Below are 9110 nucleotides of genomic sequence, written 5' to 3' on the forward strand. Positions count from 1 at the left end.
TTCGAGGGCAACAAGCGCAACGCAAGGCTGCGATCTCGCGCACTTTGCGCACGGCTGGAGAAGCTTTGCTGGCCGGCTTTCGCTCCTCGTGTTTACCGTGCGTTAAAGTTGCGCGTCCGTGGCTCTCGCAGCTCTTGCGCGCCCGGTCGCAGAGAGGAGTACGCAACCTCGACCGCACTTTCCCTGCAGGCTTCCTTCCGACTCGAAGTCCTGCGGCGGTCTCAACGAGGTGCCACATCCTCAATGCAGTCGGTCGCCCCCGTTTCGGTTGGGCTCTGGCACGACGGTCGCCACCGTCTCGCCCTTGAGTGGCCGCTGTTGGCGCTCGCTGTGAGGTGTTCAGCGTGCTGTCCGTGTTGCCGACGCGGTCAAAACGAGTCGACGGCTCACGTTCCCTTGTGCGCCGAAGGCTCTCTTGATATGTGATCCGACCCTCAGACAGACGAAGCCAAGGGAAGACCCAAGGCCGCAATGTGCGTTCAAAGAATCAGTGCTCAGTGTGTCCTGCAATTCACACCAAGTCTCGCAGCTGGCTGCGTTCTTCATCGACCCGAGAACCGAGTGATCCACCGCTTAGAGTCGTGAAAAAGTGTTTGTTCAATTCCGTACAGTCAAAACCAAACGTTTCTGGCACTCGGCCAAACAGTGGCCAAGAAGGGCGCTTTTCAGCGCACGCTTGGACTCCAAAACTCTGCCGCGCCTTTTTCGGCTGCCGCAAATCGAGCAAACGGTGTGTTTCGGACGGCGTTTCGCTTTCGCTACTTGCGAGTGCTTTCGTGGTCCACCCCTCTATAAATACTCGGGAGGCGTCGAAGCCGGTTCTCCAAGCCGGACCCGTAGGTATCGTTGTGTGCTCGCTCTCATTGGCCCGCCTAACCAGAAAATGCCTGCGGTACACCCATTTGGATAAGAGTGCACGCAGATGCGGGCCTCGACGGCTACACATTTCCTCGGGCGGCCGCCTCCCGGCCTCCGTGGAGCGCGGGATGCACGGTCCCATCGACAAGCCTCTCCCGTTTTTACCGTGGCGTCGCGGTTCACCACGGCAGGCGGGTCGGTCTCCTCCGCATAAAAAGGGGGACCCCCGCTTTTTGTTCCACGAAATCGCACAAGCTTTTTTCGCATCCACGGTTTGCCACCGCACACCAAAATGCCGATCCGGCTGCCTACTTTAGCCAACAGGTGGAGCCAGGCGCGCCGTACTTGCGCGGCACTTCCCACGTCCACCGAAGTCGGTGCCAAGGACCACTTTCGGCGCCGGAGCCGCGTACGAGCCTACTCGAGGCGGAAGAACGAAGCCAGCAAGGGCCTGGCCGCAAGTGCGTTCAATTGTCGGGACGTCCAAGTCCCTCGTTCTTCCGTGCTTCCTCTTTCGGCAAGTCGTTGCGGCACCTTCCCAAAGCGCGCAGACCCGCTAATCGCGACGAGCGCGACGTGGCCGTGCCGCCTTTCCCTCGGCAGCAAGCAAAACGCCTGGCAACGTCGACGCTCCCCTAACCGCGATCTCGCACCGTGTTTCGTGTGGCGAATTCAAAAGCCGGCCGGCGCTGCTGCAACCATTACGGTCGGTACGCATACGCCGCGGAGGGCGGGACGGTCATCGGAGCGTGCGGTTCCTCCATCGAGTACTGCGCACCTCGGCCGTCGCATCGCCGTGCCATGACCGGCCGCGCGTCAACGCGAACCGGTGCCAGCGAGATCCCTCGCCTGCAAGAACCGACCGGCAGCCTCCGTCACCCGAGGACGCGGAGGCGCTTGCCGCGGACGGCGGGACGGTATGCACTGGTGCACAGCGGACCCGTCACATCGCCAGTTCCTTGACCGACCGCCGACGCTTGTGCCGTTCCTCTCGTACTTGGCAGTCGCCGCGCGATTGTCGGGTCTCGTTCTTGCACGCTCGAACGGTCGGGAGGGCACTCGGCTGGCGTTTCGGGAACGCGCAGCCTCGCCTTCTACCGACGTAACCACGACTCGCCGTTCGCGCTCCGCCGCTCCTGTTTACAGTACTAGGCGGTCCCGCAGCGGTCGGGTCGCGCATTTCGAGCGCTTCGAGCCACGGTGCAGTGGCGGGTCGAAAGCCGACCTATGAGTGCGTTGCGCCGTTTGTACCCGCGTCCGCCACCTGGCCGACCGTCCAAGGTCGCGGTGTTGGCGTCCGCTGGGCGCAACAATTTGTCACGGGGTGCCGCTCCACATTCAGGCAGCCCCGTGGGGAAAAGCCGACCCCGCGTCCAAACGGGGTCAGCGGCAGAAAGTGTCGGGCGCAGACGCAGCTGAGGCGCTCACCCTTCACAATCCGTTAATGATCCTTCCGCAGGTTCACCTACGGAAACCTTGTTACGACTTTTACTTCCTCTAAATGATCAAGTTTGGTCATCTTTCCAACAGACCGGCGCAACCGAAAGGCCGCGCCGGACATCGGTCCGAAGACCTCACTAAATCATTCAATCGGTAGTAGCGACGGGCGGTGTGTACAAAGGGCAGGGACGTAATCAACGCGAGCTTATGACTCGCGCTTACTGGGAATTCCTCGTTCAAGGGGAACAATTGCAAGCCCCTATCCCAATCACGAAAGAAGTTCCACGGGTTACCCAGTCTTTTCAGACAGGGATAAAGACACGCTGCTTCCTTCAGTGTAGCGCGCGTGCGGCCCCGGACATCTAAGGGCATCACAGACCTGTTATTGCTCTGTTTCGTGCGGCTAGGAGCCGCTTGTCCCTCTAAGAAGGTTGTAAGGTGCTGGGAACCCCGCACCTATTTAATAGGCTAGAGTCTCGTTCGTTATCGGAATTAACCAGACAAATCGCTCCACCAACTAAGAACGGCCATGCACCACCATCCACCGAATCAAGAAAGAGCTCTCAATCTGTCAATCCTCCCAGTGTCCGGGCCGGGTAAGTTTTCCCGTGTTGAGTCAAATTAAGCCGCAGGCTCCACTCCTGGTGGTGCCCTTCCGTCAATTCCTTTAAGTTTCAGCTTTGCAACCATACTTCCCCCGGAACCCAAATACTTTGGTTTCCCGGAAGCTGCCCGCCGAGTCATTTGAGTAACTCAGGCGGATCGCTGGTTGGCATCGTTTATGGTCAGAACTAGGGCGGTATCTGATCGCCTTCGAACCTCTGACTTTCGTTCTTGATCAATGAAAACATTCTTGGCAAATGCTTTCGCAGTAGTTCGTCTTGCGACGGTCCAAGAATTTCACCTCTAGCGCCGCAATACGAATGCCCCCGTCCGTCCCTCTTAATCATTACCTCGTATTCCAAAAACCAACAGAACAGAAACGAGGTCTTGTTCTATTATTCCATGCAAGTTTATTCAGGCGACTCGCCTGCGTTGAGCACTCTAATTTTTTCAAAGTAAAAGCACCGGCCATCTCGAGGCACACAATGAAGTGCACCAAGAAAGAACCGGCATGATGTTCAGTCCGAGCCGTCGCATCGGGTAGATGCACTACTCGTCTGGAACTGAGATCCAACTACGAGCTTTTTAACCGCAGCAGCTTTAGTATACGCTATTGGAGCTGGAATTACCGCGGCTGCTGGCACCAGACTTGCCCTCCAATTGATCCTCGTTAAAGGATTTAGAGTGTACTCATTTCAATTACGGGGCCTCAAAAGAGTCCCGTATTGTTATTTTTCGTCACTACCTCCCCGTGCCGGGAGTGGGTAATTTGCGCGCCTGCTGCCTTCCTTGGATGTGGTAGCCGTTTCTCAGGCTCCCTCTCCGGAATCGAACCCTGATTCTCCGTTACCCGTAACAACCATGGTAAGCAAGTAACCTACCATCGAAAGTTGATAAGGCAGACACTTGAAAGAAACGTCGCCGGCTCGTGGCCATGCGATCAGCACAAAGTTATCCAGAGTCACCACACAATACGGGCCGAAACCCGATCGATCTTGGTCTAATAAAAGCACCCGTTACCCAAAGGGCTCCAGGCTCACTGCATGTATTAGCTCTAGAATTGCCACAGTTATCCAAGTAGGAAGAAACGATCTAAGGAACCATAACTGATTTAATGAGCCATTCGCGGTTTCGCCTTATTTCGGCATGTACTTAGACATGCATGGCTTAATCTTTGAGACAAGCATATGATTACTGGCAGGATCAACCAGGTAATCGTTCGACTGCGCGTCCGTCCTCGCCTTCGGCGGGCCGGACGCAGTCTGTGTGCGGCGGAGGCCACCTTCAGGCGCCCCAACACGCTTATTTTGCACTCCGAGATGACGGCGTTCGAGCTCGCTACGGCACAACCTTCCCGAAAGACGAGTGGGAGCCGTGCGGCAAGAAGCACGTTCATGCTCGCTCTTTTTCGTTGCATCGACTCGGTCGCGCCGTGCGGGTTGCCCAAGCCCGCTGCACTGTCGGTGGACCGGCCGGAACTAGCAACGGAGCCGAGACTGCAAAGCCGCCAGACGACGGGTCACGCCCGCGTCTTCGGCGCTTTCGCATCTGAATCGCCCGAGGACGACACGGAACACACCTCGATATCGTGGTAAAACGGCACCGTCCGACAACCAGCCCCTAACGCATCAAGCGGATGAGGCTGCAGACGACTGCCGTGGATTCCCCTGGAGCAGACCCGAGGACACACTTGACGAGGCCGAAGCCCGCCGCATATCAGACACCCGGTCGCTTTCGCGTACGCCGCTCACGAGAACCCCCACATAATAGCAGCGATAAGTACCCAGACCTCCTTGGGCACTAATACGAGCGTACTCGAGAAAATTTCACCGCGGGTGTGCCCCGAAACGTGTGGCACGTTGAGCGTGCCACAAGTCTACGTCGCTCTCAAACCCGCCGAGGTCGTAGAATTTGCGACCCTACTCACGAAATTCCCACCGAGGATACGGCCGCAAACGTACCGCACCTTGGGTAGGCCACGAGTTTGTGCAACACTACGCTGACGGCACAGCACCGAGGTCGTGCGCGCACGCACGGGAAAATTCCGCCGCGGTTTCTGCCGAAAACGTGAGGCACCACGACTCTCCGCAAGTTCGCGTCGACTGCGAAAGACCGAAGTCGTGAACGACGTGTCCGCTACTCGCCGCCGACACGCTGGACACCAAACGTACAACGACTCGACGGCGTCGTAGAGGCCCACGACGCGGTTTTCCTTAACGACGTCTCGGCGTGGCACCGACAGGTTAGAACGGCCGACCAACGTTCCCTGTCCGCCGTTCGGCTCAGTCGAAGGGCTCGGCGACTTCGGCAACGCTGCGAAGCCGCACGGTGACGCACGCCATGTCCCCATTTTTTTTTTTTTTTCTTTCTGCGTCTGCCGGGGTGCCCCTATAATAGCAGCGATAAGCACCCAGACCGCCGTGGGTCGCTCGCCCCGGCTGACGTGGTTTTTCGTACTCCTGCGGCGGTCGCCGTCAAGCACGTCCAAATACGCTACTTTCGTGGGCGCATTCACGCTCTTTCGCTTCGCCGGAGTGCCAGCACTCACTCTGCCAAAAACGGCGAACATCCGAGCGGCGGTTCCCACTTTTGCGTCGGCGTCGCAAACCCCGCCCCGGCAGACGAGGTTTGCCGTACTCGTGCGACGGTGGCCGGCGGGCACGTCGAAAGACGCCGATATCGTGCGCGAATTGGCGCACCTTGGCTTCACCGGAGTGCCGCCACTGACTCCTCCAAAAACGGCGAAGATCCGAGCGGCGCTTCCCACTTTCGCATCGGCGTCCCGAACTCCGCCCCGGCTGACGCGGTTTACCGTACTCGTGCGACGGTCGCCGGCGAGCACGTGGAAAGACGCCGATATCGTGCCCGAATCGGCTCCGTTCGGCTTCGCCGGAGTGCCAGCACTGGCTCGGCGAAAGACGACGAACATCCGAGCGACGGTTCTCACTATTGCGTACGCGTCGCAAACCCCGCCCCGGCAGACGCACTTTGCCGTACTCGTGCGACGGTCGCCGGCGAGCACGTAGAAAGACGCCGATATCGTGCCGGAATCGGCCCCGTTTGGCTTCGCCGGAGTGCCAGCACTCACTCGGCCACAAACGGCGAACATCCGAGCGGCGGTTCCCACTTAGCCGTCGGCGTCCCGAACTCCGCCCCGGCAGACGCGGTTGCCGAGCTCGTGCGACTAGCGACCGCGAAGCCGTCTCGCGACGCCGCTTTCGTGCGCGGCTCCCACTGCGACCTGGGTCACCCGAGGTCGACGAGCAAGAAAGAATGTCGAAAAAAAATTTTTTTTTTTTTTGCGTCTGCCGGGGTGCCCCTATAATAGCAGCGATAAGCACCCAGACCGCCATGGGTCGCTCGCCCCGGCTGACGTGGTTTTTCGTTTTCCTGCGGTGGTCGTCGTCAAGCACGTCCAAACACGCCACTTTCGTGGGCGCATTCGCGCTCTTTCGCTTCGCCGGAGTGCCAGCACTCACTCTGCCAAAAACGGCGAACATCCTAGTGGCGGTTCCCACTTTTGCGTCGGCGTCGCCAACCCCGCCCCGGCATACGCGGTTTGCCGTACTCGTGCGGCGGTGGCCGGCGGGCACGTCGAAAGACACCGATATCGTGCGCGAGTCGATGCTTCTTGGTCTCGCAGGAGGGCCGCCACTCACTCCTGCAAAAACGGCGAAGATCCGAGCGGCGCTTCCCACTTTTTCGTCGGCATCGCAAACCTCGCCCCGGCAGACGCGCTTTGCCGTACTCGTGCGACGGTCGCCGGCGAGCACGTCGAAATACGCCGATATCGTGCCCGAATCGGCCCCGTTTCGCTTCGCCGGAGTGCCAGCACTCACTCGGCCAAAAACGGCGAACATCCGAGCAGCGGTACCCACTTAGCCGTCGGCATCCCGAACTCCGCGCCGGCTGACGCGGTTGCCGAGCTCGTGCGACTAGCGACCGCGAACGCGTCTCGCGACGCCGCTTTCGTGCGCGGCTCCCATTGCGACCTGGGTTACCCGAGCTCGACCAGCAAAAAAGAAGGTCGAAAAAAAATTTTTTTTTTCTGCGTCTGCCGGGGTGCCCCTATAATAGCAGCGATAAGCACCCAGACCGCCGTGGGTCGCTCGCCCCGGCTGACGTGGTTTTTCGTACTCCTGCAGCGGTCGCCGTCAAGCACGTCCAAATACGCCACTTTCGTGGGCGCTTTCGCGCTCTTTCGCGTCGCCGGTGTGCCAGCACTCACTCTGCCAAAAACGGCGAACATCCTAGTGGCGGTTCCCACTTTTGCGTCGGCGTCGCCAACCCCGCCCCGGCATACGCGGTTTGCCGTACTCGTGCGGCGGTGGCCGGCGGGCACGTCGAAAGACACCGATATCGTGCGCGAGTCGATGCTTCTTGGTCTCGCAGGAGGGCCGCCACTCACTCCTGCAAAAACGGCGAAGATCCGAGCGGCGCTTCCCACTTTTTCGTCGGCATCGCAAACCTCGCCCCGGCAGACGCGCTTTGCCGTACTCGTGCGACGGTCGCCGGCGAGCACGTCGAAATACGCCGATATCGTGCCCGAATCGGCCCCGTTTCGCTTCGCCGGAGTGCCAGCACTCACTCGGCCAAAAACGGCGAACATCCGAGCAGCGGTACCCACTTAGCCGTCGGCATCCCGAACTCCGCGCCGGCTGACGCGGTTGCCGAGCTCGTGCGACTAGCGACCGCGAACGCGTCTCGCGACGCCGCTTTCGTGCGCGGCTCCCATTGCGACCTGGGTTACCCGAGCTCGACCAGCAAAAAAGAAGGTCGAAAAAAAATTTTTTTTTTCTGCGTCTGCCGGGGTGCCCCTATAATAGCAGCGATAAGCACCCAGACCGCCGTGGGTCGCTCGCCCCGGCTGACGTGGTTTTTCGTACTCCTGCAGCGGTCGCCGTCAAGCACGTCCAAATACGCCACTTTCGTGGGCGCTTTCGCGCTCTTTCGCGTCGCCGGTGTGCCAGCACTCACTCTGCCAAAAACGGCCAACATCCGAGCGGCGGTTCCCACTTTTGCGTCGGCGTCGTAAACCCCGCCCCGGCAGACGCGGTTTGCCCTACTCGTTCGACGGTCGCCGGCGAGCGCGTCGAAAGACGCCGATATCGTGCGCTAATTGGCGCTCCTTGGCTTCTCCGGAGTGCCGCCACTCACTCCTCCAAAAACGGCGAAGATCCGAGCGGCGTTCTCCACTTTCGCATCGGCGTCCCGAACTCCGCCCGGGCTGACGCGGTTTACCGTACTCGTGCGACGGTCGCCGCCGGGCACGTCGAAAGACGCCGATATCGTGCCGTAATCGGCCCCGTTTGGCTTCGCCCGAGTGCCAGCACTCACTCGGCCAAAAACGGCGAACATCCGAGCAGCGTTTCCCACTTTCGCATCGGCGTCCCGAAGCCCGCCCCGGCAGACGCGGTTTGCCCTACTCGAGCGACGGTCGCCGGCGATCACGTCGAAAGGCGCCGAATTCGTGCACGAATCGATGCTTCTTGGTCTCGCAGGAGGGCCGCCACTCACTCCTGCAAAAACGGCGAAGATCCGAGTTGCGCTTCCCACTTTTTCGTCGGCGTCCCGAACTACGCCCCGGCTGACGCGGTTTACCGTACTCGTGCGACGGTCGCCGGCGGGCACTTCAAAATACGCCGATTTCGTGGGCGCATTCACGCTGTTTCGCTTCCCCGGAGTGCCAACACTCACTCTGCCGAAAGCGGCGATCATCCGAGCGGCGGTTCCCACTTTTGCGTCGGCTTCGCAAACGGCGCCCCGGCAGACGCGCTCGTGCGACGTACTCGTGCGACGGTCGCCGGCGAGCACGTCGAAAGACGCCGATATCGTGCTCGAATCGACCCCGTTTCGCTTCGCCGGAGTGCTGCCAGTCACGGCGCAGAGAACGGCGAACAAGTGTTTTTTTTTTTTTTTCCTAGAATTTGTGTTATAGAAGGCACATTTGATATCGGACGATAATTTTCAACTTTATCACGCGCACCGATTTTCGTGTAGAGGTTTGCAAGTTTATGGGAATTTCTCCACTTGGAATAATGCGATTTAGTAGTACTACGAGAACTTCATGGATGTACTCAAGGGTACGGGGCAAGTCAGTTACGTCAACACCTGCAGATTTTTTACACTTCAAACTGAAAATTGTTGGTTGTGAGTCCTCGTGTGATATTAAAGGCCGATTCGCTAACACATAGAACAAAGAAAGAAAG

At 59.3% G+C, this 9110-nt stretch overlaps 2 non-coding genes across 2 annotated transcripts; both read right to left on the bottom strand.

Annotated features, from left to right (window-relative positions):
- Nucleotides 1–428: 428 nt before the first annotated feature.
- On the bottom strand, nt 429–581 carry LOC142791853 (5.8S ribosomal RNA). Its single transcript, XR_012890469.1, has one exon. It is a non-coding gene; the product is annotated as a 5.8S ribosomal RNA (ribosomal RNA).
- Nucleotides 582–2300: 1719 nt separating this feature from the next.
- LOC142791865 (small subunit ribosomal RNA) lies at nt 2301–4115 on the bottom strand. Its single transcript, XR_012890480.1, has one exon. It is a non-coding gene; the product is annotated as a small subunit ribosomal RNA (ribosomal RNA).
- Nucleotides 4116–9110: the final 4995 nt, after the last annotated feature.

Source organism: Rhipicephalus microplus, unplaced genomic scaffold (genome assembly GCF_043290135.1).
Source record: "Rhipicephalus microplus isolate Deutch F79 unplaced genomic scaffold, USDA_Rmic scaffold_191, whole genome shotgun sequence".
NCBI lineage: Eukaryota > Metazoa > Arthropoda > Arachnida > Ixodida > Ixodidae > Rhipicephalus > Rhipicephalus microplus.